Here is a 10,646-nt window from a genome sequence, read left to right on the forward strand (position 1 = left end):
AGGTGACCTTGGCATGCATTCCAAACCCTGTAGGATAAACAAAGTTGTTAAAATAGTCACCGTGCCAGCCATGGATGGCCAGAGTGTTTAGCTGACATGTTTGACAAATTCATGTTTTTTTGAGAAAGCCCAGGTACGTTCTGGCTGGCTGCAGCCCCTGTCCTCTGGCCAGCGTCCTTTGCAGGCTCTCAGAGTGGGATGGGACAAGAATGGAATGTCAATCCTTTTCTCTTTTGGTGCTGGGGATGAAACCAGGGCCCCATGCACTCTAAGCATGAGCCCTACCACTCAGCTGCATTCCTAGCCCTAGCCATGGTTTTGAATGTCAAGATCGGTGGTTTGGGGGCTGGGGGTGTATCTCGGTGTAGAGTGGTTGCCTAGGCGTGCTCAAGGCACCCTCAAGAAAAAGGTGGGCCTTGCAGGGTGTGGGATGGGGCAAGGATCATGACAGAACTGTTTCAAATGCTGGGCACAGTCGTCACCCAAGGAGGGTCCGAGGAGGTCCCTGAAAGGGGAACCTCAACTCAGGACCAGTGGGGTTCTTGAAAAATGTCACAGGAGGGAATATTTAAGGATACATCCGAAAGGGGCGGCAAGCAGAGGTTTGCTTAGGAGGGAAGGATTCCGTGTTCAGGGAGGAAGGTGGGCTGTCCCAACAGTGAGAGGAGAAAGGCCTTGGTCCTAATATTTATGGGGCAGCAGCCAGGGGCTAGAGGTGGCGTTAGGGTGGGGTGACACAATTTCACTCCCGTCTTCAGGACCCAGCCTGCACCCTCATGAGCTGTTTCTTGGGTACTTCCAACAAATCATGGGCGCTTCTCTTTTAAGACTTGTGTAACTTTTTTCTCTGAATCTCCAAATTCCTCTCTCTCAGCCCGCTGAGGACTGGAGGGAGAGCCCTGAGAGGGTTTGGGGTGTAAACTGTCTTTGGATGCTTTAAGGCACCTTTCCAGGACATTCCAGAGGGAACCAGAAAGTGACTTGCAGCGTCCCTGTCCCTGGGCAGCTCTCCTGGGAGTGGTGAGGTGAGGGGCCACAGGCAGCCACATTTAGGTACAAAGCCAAGTGGGTGGTTTCAATTCCCTGAGGAAAAGAGAAGCAGATGAGTCCCCACTACCAGGTCTGTGAGCCACGGGGCTCTGGGAAGGAAGCCTGAGTTCCAACCACAGCTCCGCCACTTAGGACTGGATCACTCTGGGCAGATGATGTGGCCCCTCAGCCTGGGTTTCACCTAACCTGGGGGTGACAGGGAGACTGACCTGAGGCCGCTGCTTCACCAATGACTGGGCAAAGAGCTCCATGACCCAGGATACCACCACCTCGAACTCGCCTGCTTCTGGGCCTCAGCAAGGCCTCAGTGGCCCCCAGTGGCCCCCAGGGGCCTTGGGAGGGGGGACTTAATTGATGGGTGCCTCCGTTTACACAAGGATTTCTGGCAATTCCTCAAAACCAGGGAAGCAGCCCCTCTCTCCCTTGGACCCCTCCCATAGCTCCTCTCCCTGGCAGACGGCCGAGCCCTGGTCTTGCCTGGGCCCGTTGCATGAGGGTACAGAGGCGAAGGGAAATTCCAGGGTTTGCTGGGAAAAAAAAACAGCAAAAAAATTAACTGGAGAATTAACAAGTTATTACACTGAAGAAGGGTGTCATAACTCTAAGCTTATATACCTTTTTTTTCTATAGGAAAGGGAAGAATTTCTATTTGGAGACAGAAATTATCTTGTAAAAAGATTATTATTATTATTATTATTATTATTATTATTATTATTATTATTGGTAGATGGACACAATACCTTTATTTTCTTTTAATTTATTTTTATGTGGTGCCGAGGATCAAACCCAGTGCCTCACAGGTACTAGGCAAGTGCTCGACCACTGAGCCACAAACCCAGTCCCTAAAAAGGTCATCTTTAGGGTACGTCCAGGTGTGGTTACATTCTTTAGTCCCCTTTTGTTAAGTTGTGTTTTTCAGGGCTGGGGATGGAACCCCGGAGCCTCAAACATGCCAGGCAAGCACCCTGCCACTGAGCCGTACCCCTAGGCTTTCAGTCTTTTAAGAGATGGGATCTTGCGACCTTTCCCAGGATGGTCTTAAACTCCTGAGCTGAAGTGACTCTGGCTTCAGCCCTCTGAGCACACGGGAGTCCAGCCACATGCCTCCAGCCATGTGCCAAGCCTCCACGAATAGATCAAGAGATCATAGGGTGGGGGTGGAGGGCAGGGTGTTTTCTTACTCGGGTCTGGGTTTAATGCAGATAAAGGTGTATCAGGGAGAGCCATCGCCTGCCCCTTCCCACCCCTCTGTCACCTTATCAGCCACCATCCTAGGAGGGTCAGAGGGTCTGCTCCAAGTGCAGCCTGAAGTTGGCCACCAGAGAGGAGCAGTGCCGGAGACTCCTGGGGGTAAGTCCGCCCAGGCTGGGCACAGACCTGGGAGTCCTCGGAGCAGGTGTCCTGGGAGGGGTCACTGAGGAGCCACATTCAGGGAAAGCAGGGAGCAGTGCTTCTCCGACTTTAGCGTCCACGGGTCTGAGGTGGAGCTGGAGAGTCTGCTGTTTTTCAGCTGCTGTCAGAACCCGGCATTCCTCCCGGTGAGGTGGTGCTGCCCTGCACAGACCAGCGAGGGGCCTCAGGATGTGGGCGGATGCTCATGTGGTTCAACTGCGGGAGGGTGGGGAAGGGGGCTGCCGGCTTCCACAACAAGATCCCAGGTGGGAAATGGAGAAATAAGGATAGGTAGGAGGAGGCGACAGGGAGGGAAAGACGACTGGAACTTTACATCTAAAACCCCACCAACGCCCTCCTCACCTTCACTCCTGCCCTGAATTCTTAAAGGGTCCAATCAATTTGAGAGGACCGTAAATCCAGTTAATTAGTACCTGTGGGCTTTGCGAGTTTACAGGACGCGTTTTTAGACTGATGTAAAGAAACCCAGAGAGAGAGCTTGTGAGACACCCTGACATGGTCCAAGCTCTTCACATTATCAACCAGGTAACACCAACCTGATGATTCTGGAAAAGAAACAGACCACCATGACCTCCTCTGGCTCCACGATCAAAGATCCTCAGGCTGATGCCACTCCTTATGCGTCTCACAGACTCCATTTACAAGGTTTCCTCGAAAAGAAACCCTGGAGACCAACGGTTCCCCACCCTCCAGCCTGCCCTCCCTCTCCCCTCAAGGGCATCCATGTGGCTTACCAAACCCATCTGCCTTCCTAAATAAGTCTCCGCTTGAGCCTCTTTTGATGCACCCTGAAATTCCTTTCTGTGGTGTAAGAACCAGCCAGGACCAGGCACGGTAGCACATGCCCAGAATCCCAGTGTCTTAGAGGCTGAAATAAGAGGATCACCAAGTTTGCAGCCAGCCTCAGCAACTTAGTGAAGCCCTGAGCAGTCTAGTAAGACCCTGTATCAAAATAAAAAATAAAAAAAGGGCTAGGGATGTGGCTCAGAGTAAAGTGCCCAGGTTGAATCCCCAGTACCAAAAAAAACCTGCCAGGGCTGCATTTAGGTGCCCTCCTCCCTTCTGGGGACTCCTCATCCAGTGACAGCCCCAGCTCCTGAAGTGTGCTGGGGCCCAGGGGCTGGGGAGCTGACTTGTTGGGTTTGCCCATGTGTGGGGTGCTCCCACCATGGCCCGTTTCAGGATTTCAAGCTACTATAGAGGGAATGTGTGCCCAGAGGAGCAGAGTGTCCTGGAGGGTCCTGCTCTGCTTCTCAGGCTCCGCCCCACACTGCCTTCCAGCCTTCATCCCGAGCATCGTAGGTAAGAATGTCCTTGTGAAATCATTCTTTCTAGTTTTATTCTTTCCATTACGGAGGATTGAGTCCAGGTGCTCGGCCACTGCTACATCACCGTCCTTTTCAGTTTTATTTTGAGATAGGGTCTTGCTAAGTTGCCCAGCCTGGCCTTGAACTTGCTGTTCTCCTGCCTCATCCTCCAAGTCACTGAGATGACAAGCATAGGCCACCAGGCCCGGCATTGCAAAATAATTCTTATCCATAGACATGCAGGTTTCGTCCGTGGATTTTCCCTGGAGTCCCCTCCAGAAGGCAGTGTGTGACTTTGCAAATGCAGTTCAGTGTTCCTGATGGATGATCAACGTGCCTCACTCAGCTCTGCTTTCTCTTTTGAATCAGTTACACCGTCTGCCGGATCTCTCATAAATAACGAGTTCTGTAAAACCTTTAGCACATGTTTATTTTCAGTCCTTACAGGAGTCGTGGGGTTTTGTTGTTGCTCTGTTTTGTTTTGACCAGGATTGAACCTGGGGGGGGGGCTTCCTCCCTCCCTCCCTCACTCCCTCTCTTCCTCCCTTCCTTCCATCCTCCCCTTTCTCCCCTCCCTCCTTTTCCTTCTTTCTCCCCTTCCTTTCTTCCCCTCACCCCTCCCTCCCTCCCTTCTTCCTTTCCTTCCTTCCTTCCTTTTTGTAGAGGGAACTGAATCCAGGGGCACTTAACCACTGAGCCACATCCAGTCTTTTATTTTGAGACAGGGTCTCACTGAATTGCTTAGGGCCTCTATAAGTTGCTGAGGCTGGCCTTGAACTTGTGATCCTCTGGGGCTGGGGATGTGGCTCAAGCGGTAGCGCACTCGCCTGGCATGCCTGGGGCGCTGGATTCCATCCTCAGCACCACCTAAAAATAAAGATGTTGTGTCCGCCACAAACTAGCAAATAAATATTTCTTAAAAATTCTATCTTTCTCTCTCTCTTAAAAAAAAAATTGTAAAAAAATAAAAAGAAAAAAAATTGTGATCCTCTGTCTCAGCCTCCTGATTTCCTGGGGTTACAAGCCTGCACCGCACCCGGCAAACCCAGGGGCTTTTGAGTGCTACACGTGTGCGCCATCACTGAGCCACCTTACTCTCCGCCCACCCCCAAGGCTCATGGTTTTTATCTTTTGGGGAAAATTATCCTTTAACATTAAGGTGAGGTCACTAAAGCATGGAGATAGAGTTGTACAGTTAGCACCTGTTATAGAATATTGCCACATATTTTTATTCAGATGAAATCCACATAACACAATTAAACAGTTTTAAATGAACAGTTTAAGAGTATTTAATATATTCCTGATGTTTTGCAATTGCCAACTATATCTAGTTCATTGTCCCAAAGGAAAACCTGTGTCCCTCCGCAGTCACTGTTCATTCCCCTGCAACCACCAATCTGCATTCTGTCTGTAAGGAGTGATCTATTCTGGAATTTCATTTAAATGGAATTGCACAATCTGTGACTTTTTTCTGTCTGGCTTTGTTCACCTAACATTTATTGTTGTTGTTGTTGCTTTTTGCAGCGCAGGGGATCAAATCCAGGGCCACATGCATGCTAAGAAAGTGCTATACCACTGAGCTACACCCCCAGCCCTGAACAGACTCTTTAATTTGGCTAAGATGATGTAAGCCTTATGGTATGTGGTTTTTAACCACAATATAAAAGTAGTGAAGTTTGAACACAAAGAAGCGTCCACCCTGGGTGACACGTGGTCAACAGGAGCTGCCTGGTCTCCGCAAAGCCTGGTGACACCCAGGCTGCCATGCTTTCTGTCCGTGATTCCCAGGTACACACACACCCTCCTTGTACACTTGTGTTCTCTGATAGGCAAGGTCAAACTCTGTTCTTGGTAGGAAAAAATATAACAACCTGGTCATATTGAGGTGTGTCAGAACACGATCAGCCACTCCCCTGCCCAGGGGGCATTTGTCAGAAGCTTGGTCCCGAACTTAACTGATGACGGAGTAGTCCCGGCTCCTGGAGCAAGAGCATTGACTTGGAAGGGCATCTCCCCCTCCTCTCCACCCTCCCTGCAGAGTTGGGTTCTGATGACCAGATGGCACGCGCTGGTGGGGTGCGGATGGTCACAGGACACAGGGGGAGGGAGACACCTGGGTGGGCATTGGGCTTCTGAGGTTTTGTGTCGACACAAGGAGCTGCTGGGGCACCGCAGGGGTACGGTGGCTGGCTGGGTCTGCCTGGACCCTGGTAACACTCCTTCCTTATCTCACCTGGAATGGAAATGGCTGAGAGCGGTTTCTCCCTTCCTGCCCCTCCCTGCAATCAAGCCTGCCGCAGGTTGCCCTGCCTTGGTAACAAGTTCACTGTGTGCCTCAGAGACACACGCTGGGCATCTCTACTGTGATGCGATGAATGTGTTCCTCAAGAACCTGACACCTGCTTGTGGCACACAGAAACAACAGCTTAGGGGAAAATCGCCCGTCAGACCGCTGGGGTCTTGTGCAGCTTTTTAATCTGAACACAGACAAAAGAGTTGCAGTTTGGATGAAGACCGCAGCCCAGCTAAACCTCCGCTGGCATCCGCTCCAGCAGCATGGGGTCGGTCTTTTAAGATGAAGGTCCTCAGAACATTCTCTTCCAGCAGAGAGCTGTTTCGTCAGATTTCAAACCTGAAGGTGCGAGCTGGGCGCAGAGCTCAAAGGGAGGGCGCTTGCCTGGCCTGCACAGGCCCTGGGTTCCATCCTAGCACTGCAAAAGGAAGGGGTGCTGCAGACACGGCTCAGTGATGGAATACGCACGAGGCCCTGGGCTCAATCCCCAGCTTCCCCGACTCCCAGCCATGTGTGTCAAAACAGCCATGTGTGTGAAGAGGCCTTCAGCTCTCTTCCTGTCTCCGTCGGTTAATTTAATGTCGTGGAAAGCACTTCCTACAATGTCTGAACAGCCCCAGGGCCTCCCCAATTTTCAGCGCTCCTCCTACATCTCCCAACTGCCACTAAGGGTTGCTCTTTCACTGAGAGGATGGCTGTCGCTGGCCACCTGGCTCAGCTAGGGGCGGCCACTGGCAGGCACACAGACCACACACCCTCTCCACGGGCGGACGGCAGCCTGTTGACCAACTGCACAGTGTGCACCGAGCACAGCAGGCAGCACCATTGGCACAACCAGGACTTTGGTATCAAATCTTGTGTTTTCAATCCCAGGAGACCTTCAGGCAGGAGCTAATGAGGGTTGTTATCAGTGAACATCAGGTTCAGCTTCACGGGACAGACAGCTAAGTGAAAGAGGATCTTTCTTTACTACTTACTAAGTCTAGGCAGGCCGCCTGGTGTTGGCATGGGCTTCCTCGCGGTAAGGGATCCCAGCTCCTCCTTTTTTTTTTTTTTGAGACAGGCCTCACTAAGTTGCAGAGGACCTTGCTAAATGGCTGAGGCAGTCCTCAAATTTTCGATCCTCCTGCCTCAGCCTCTACTGTCACTGGGATTACAGGTATGGGCCACGGTGCCCAGCTCTCCGGTCTTGTTGTTTGTCCTGTGTGGCCTCAATCTTTTGGCCCACACTGGTGGTGTCCACGCTCTAGGCAGTGGGATGGAGAAAGAGACGAAGAAGAAGGTCAGGTTATCGGAAGTGTCATCTTTGCATATGTTGCGATCTTAGACCTATACCAACCGCAAAGGCACTGGGAGAAGATGACTGTATTGGGGGCAGCCACAGGTCGGTGATGGAATACTCACAAGGGAACTCTGGAAGAAGAACCAATCAAATGGATTTGGGGGTGGGGAAGAGAGCCATTAGCAGTCTGCACAATCGAAGCCCAGGCAAAACTTTAAAATTCCAGAACATTCCTAGAGAGGTGAGCCCAGCAGGACCTGAAGTCCTGATATCGTTGTCCAGCTTTGGAGCAGCCCAGGGACTGGCCAGTCTACCCTGTGCTGTTAATCTGACACTTTACATCCTGGTTGGATTTTTCTTATGAATAAGATGATATTCTTTTTGTTTTCTTATTACAGTAGTAATAGAGAAATGTTATTCCCTCTCCCCACCCTGCCATCGCCACATTTTGTCAATTCTATGTGATAAATATCTCTCCAGTGGATCTGCGTCTCTTCTCTTATTCACTGCCCCCTCTCCCCGTCCCCAACCCAATGGTTTTGTCCCTAAAATATTCTCCTCTGGCAGCCAGAGTGATCTGTAAAGTCACCTGGGTGCCAAGTTCAGTAGTACACACCTGTAATGCTAGCTACTTAGGAGGCTGAGGCCAGAGAGTCATAAGTTGGAGGCTAACCTCAGCAACTTACAAGATCCTGTCTCAAAATAAAAAGGGCTGGGGAAGTAGCTCAGTAGATAAGCTCCTCTGGGTTCAATACCAGGTACCAAAAAACAAAAAACAAACAAAAATTCCTGTGTGTGTGTGTGTGTGAGAGAGAGAGAGAGAGAGAGAGAGAGAGAGATTCAGGATTGAACTAGGGGTACTTTACCACTGAGCTATGTCCCTAGCCCTTTTTACTTTTAATGGTGAGGTATTAAGTTGCTTAGGGCCTCGCTGAATTGCAGTCCTCCTGCCTCAGTCTCCAAGTCACTGGCATTACAGGTGTGTGCCACTCGCCCAGCTTGGTTTTTTTCTTTTCTTTTTTCTTTTTCTTTCTTTCTTTCTTTTTTTTTTGTTGGGGGGCGGAACAGGAGTTACTGGGGATTGAACTCAGGGGCACTCAACCACTGAACCACATCCCCAGCTCTCTTTGTATTTTGAGACAGGGTCTGAGTTGCTTAGCGCCTCACCATTGCTGAGGCTGGCTTTGAACTCTCAGCCTCCAGAGCCACTGGGATCACAGGCATGTGCTACTGCACTTGGCAGCTTGTTTCTAATTTTAAAGATTTGGTGATCAAATTGAGGGCTTCATACATGTTACCTACCTCTTCCACTGAGCTATACCCCCCATCCTCTCCCAAACTTTTATTTGAAAAGTATGAAATATTTGAAATATTGGGAATTAAACCCAGGAGCACTCTACCACTGAGCTATATCCCCAGCCCTTTATTTATTTATTTACTTGTTTAGAGATAGGATCTTGTTGGGTTGCTGAGGTTGTCCTCTAATTTGCAATCTTCCTGCATCAGCCTCCCCAGTTGCTGAGATTCCAGGCCTGTGGCCACCACATCTGGCTTCTCCCAAATTTTGAATGCCTTCCCTCAGCTCCTAGGACCAAAAGCAAGCTCCTTAACAAGGCTGTAAGTGCTAATGATAGTCTGACCTACCCCCTCTTCCACCACTTCCCAGCCCCCTCTCCACCACTCTTCTGCCCTGCATTGTGTCTTTGGCTGCCCTGACCTTGTGATTTCTTTTTCGCTTTTTTTTTTTTTTTTTTAATTTTGGTTCCAGGCATTGAACCCAGGGGTGCTTAACCACTGAGCCATATCCCCATCCCCGTTTTTTTTTTTTTTTTTTGTATTTTGAGACAGGGTCTCTCTAGGTTGCTTAGGGATTAACTAAGTTGTTGAGGCTGGCTTTGTACTTGCAATCCTCCTGCCTCAGCCTCCCATGCCATAGCTCCCAGCATGACCTTGTGATTTCTTGGTGGCACTGATGTCTGTCCTACAGGGCCTTGGTACGTGCTGTTCCCTGCCTGCAAGGCTTTCTCTGTAAGCTCTTCCATCCCAGCTCCAGCCCACATGTCAAGAAAGGCTCCCAGCCCAGCTGCACACACACACACCCTAGGGGCCGTTCCTAGCTATAAGCTGATCCATGTGCTTATTTGAGCTGGTTCCCCCACTGTGATCTGAGCCCCAACAGACCGAGGCTATTTTGCACCCTATTACTTTTCCCCTCTAGTACAGCAATAGGCTCAGAAAATAAAAACATAAATATACGCTAAGACGAAATCTCCAAAATCTTACATTCCATAATAATCAGTTTTCAGGTGCTGAATTTCCTAGAAGGGTGTAGAAACATCAGTGTTCACATTTTGTGTTTGTAAGGATGATTTCGGAAATGAGATTTACCAGGACGCTTGGTAAACACTGTCCCCGTTCAAAAGACCCCAGCACGCTCCAGGCCCGGGTTCCATCCCCAGCACCAAAAAGAAAGAAAATAAAAGAAAAGCAACCTAATGTGAGAAGTCAGAGAGGGCCCAGGCGAGGCTCTGAGCTAGAGAACCGCTGACTCGCTTTGGGTTTTCTTTAACCTCTGTCCTAAGGTTCTCAGGGAGGAGAAAGTCAGAGGTGCCCTCCCGGGGCCCAGCTCCCAGGGACACCTGCAGCTGCTTGACCAGTTCTATCAGAGGAGCCTTCTTGGAAATCCTCTGCTCTCTGTAATTGGTCAAGAGGTCCGTGGGTCGTGGGGTTTTTTGTTACTGCGTTTCAAACTCCAAAGCGCAGAGAGGCTTCAATGAGTCGTCCCCTTCCCGTCCTGGCCCAGCGGCGACAGGGGTAGGGGTCCGGGCTCTGCACGCGGAAATCCGGGGTTGCCACCTACTCCTGCGGTAACGGAAATTCTGAAAACCCACAAGGTCCACCCGCAGTGGGCGAGCCCAGGCCACACGGAGGCCTTTAGGACCAAAGCACTGTGCCCTCAGGGGACCACTGCCCGCTTTTGAGCCCATGGAGTCTGAAGGCCTTTTCTGGCCTAACGGCGGCCTGAGAGGAGGAGCCCGGGGTCCGAGGGGCAACTAGGACCCCAGCAGGGCTTACAGAGGACCTGGGCAGGGGCATCCTCTGCCCCCGGGTCCAGTGGCCGTTTGGCCTCCAGGAGCACCCTAAGGGCGGCTGGGCAAGCGGTCTGGCAACTGCTCCCCACAAAACTAATCAAGGTTATGGGCCAGAAGGAGGCCTCCGGTCAAGGCCGCGGAGGACCAGGGCCGGGAAGGTGCTGCCTGAGCCGGTGGGCCCCAGTGGGACAGCGCCGCCCGCCCGCGCC

This window comes from Marmota marmota, unplaced genomic scaffold (genome assembly GCF_001458135.2).
Source record: "Marmota marmota marmota unplaced genomic scaffold, marMar, whole genome shotgun sequence".
Taxonomy (NCBI): domain Eukaryota; kingdom Metazoa; phylum Chordata; class Mammalia; order Rodentia; family Sciuridae; genus Marmota; species Marmota marmota.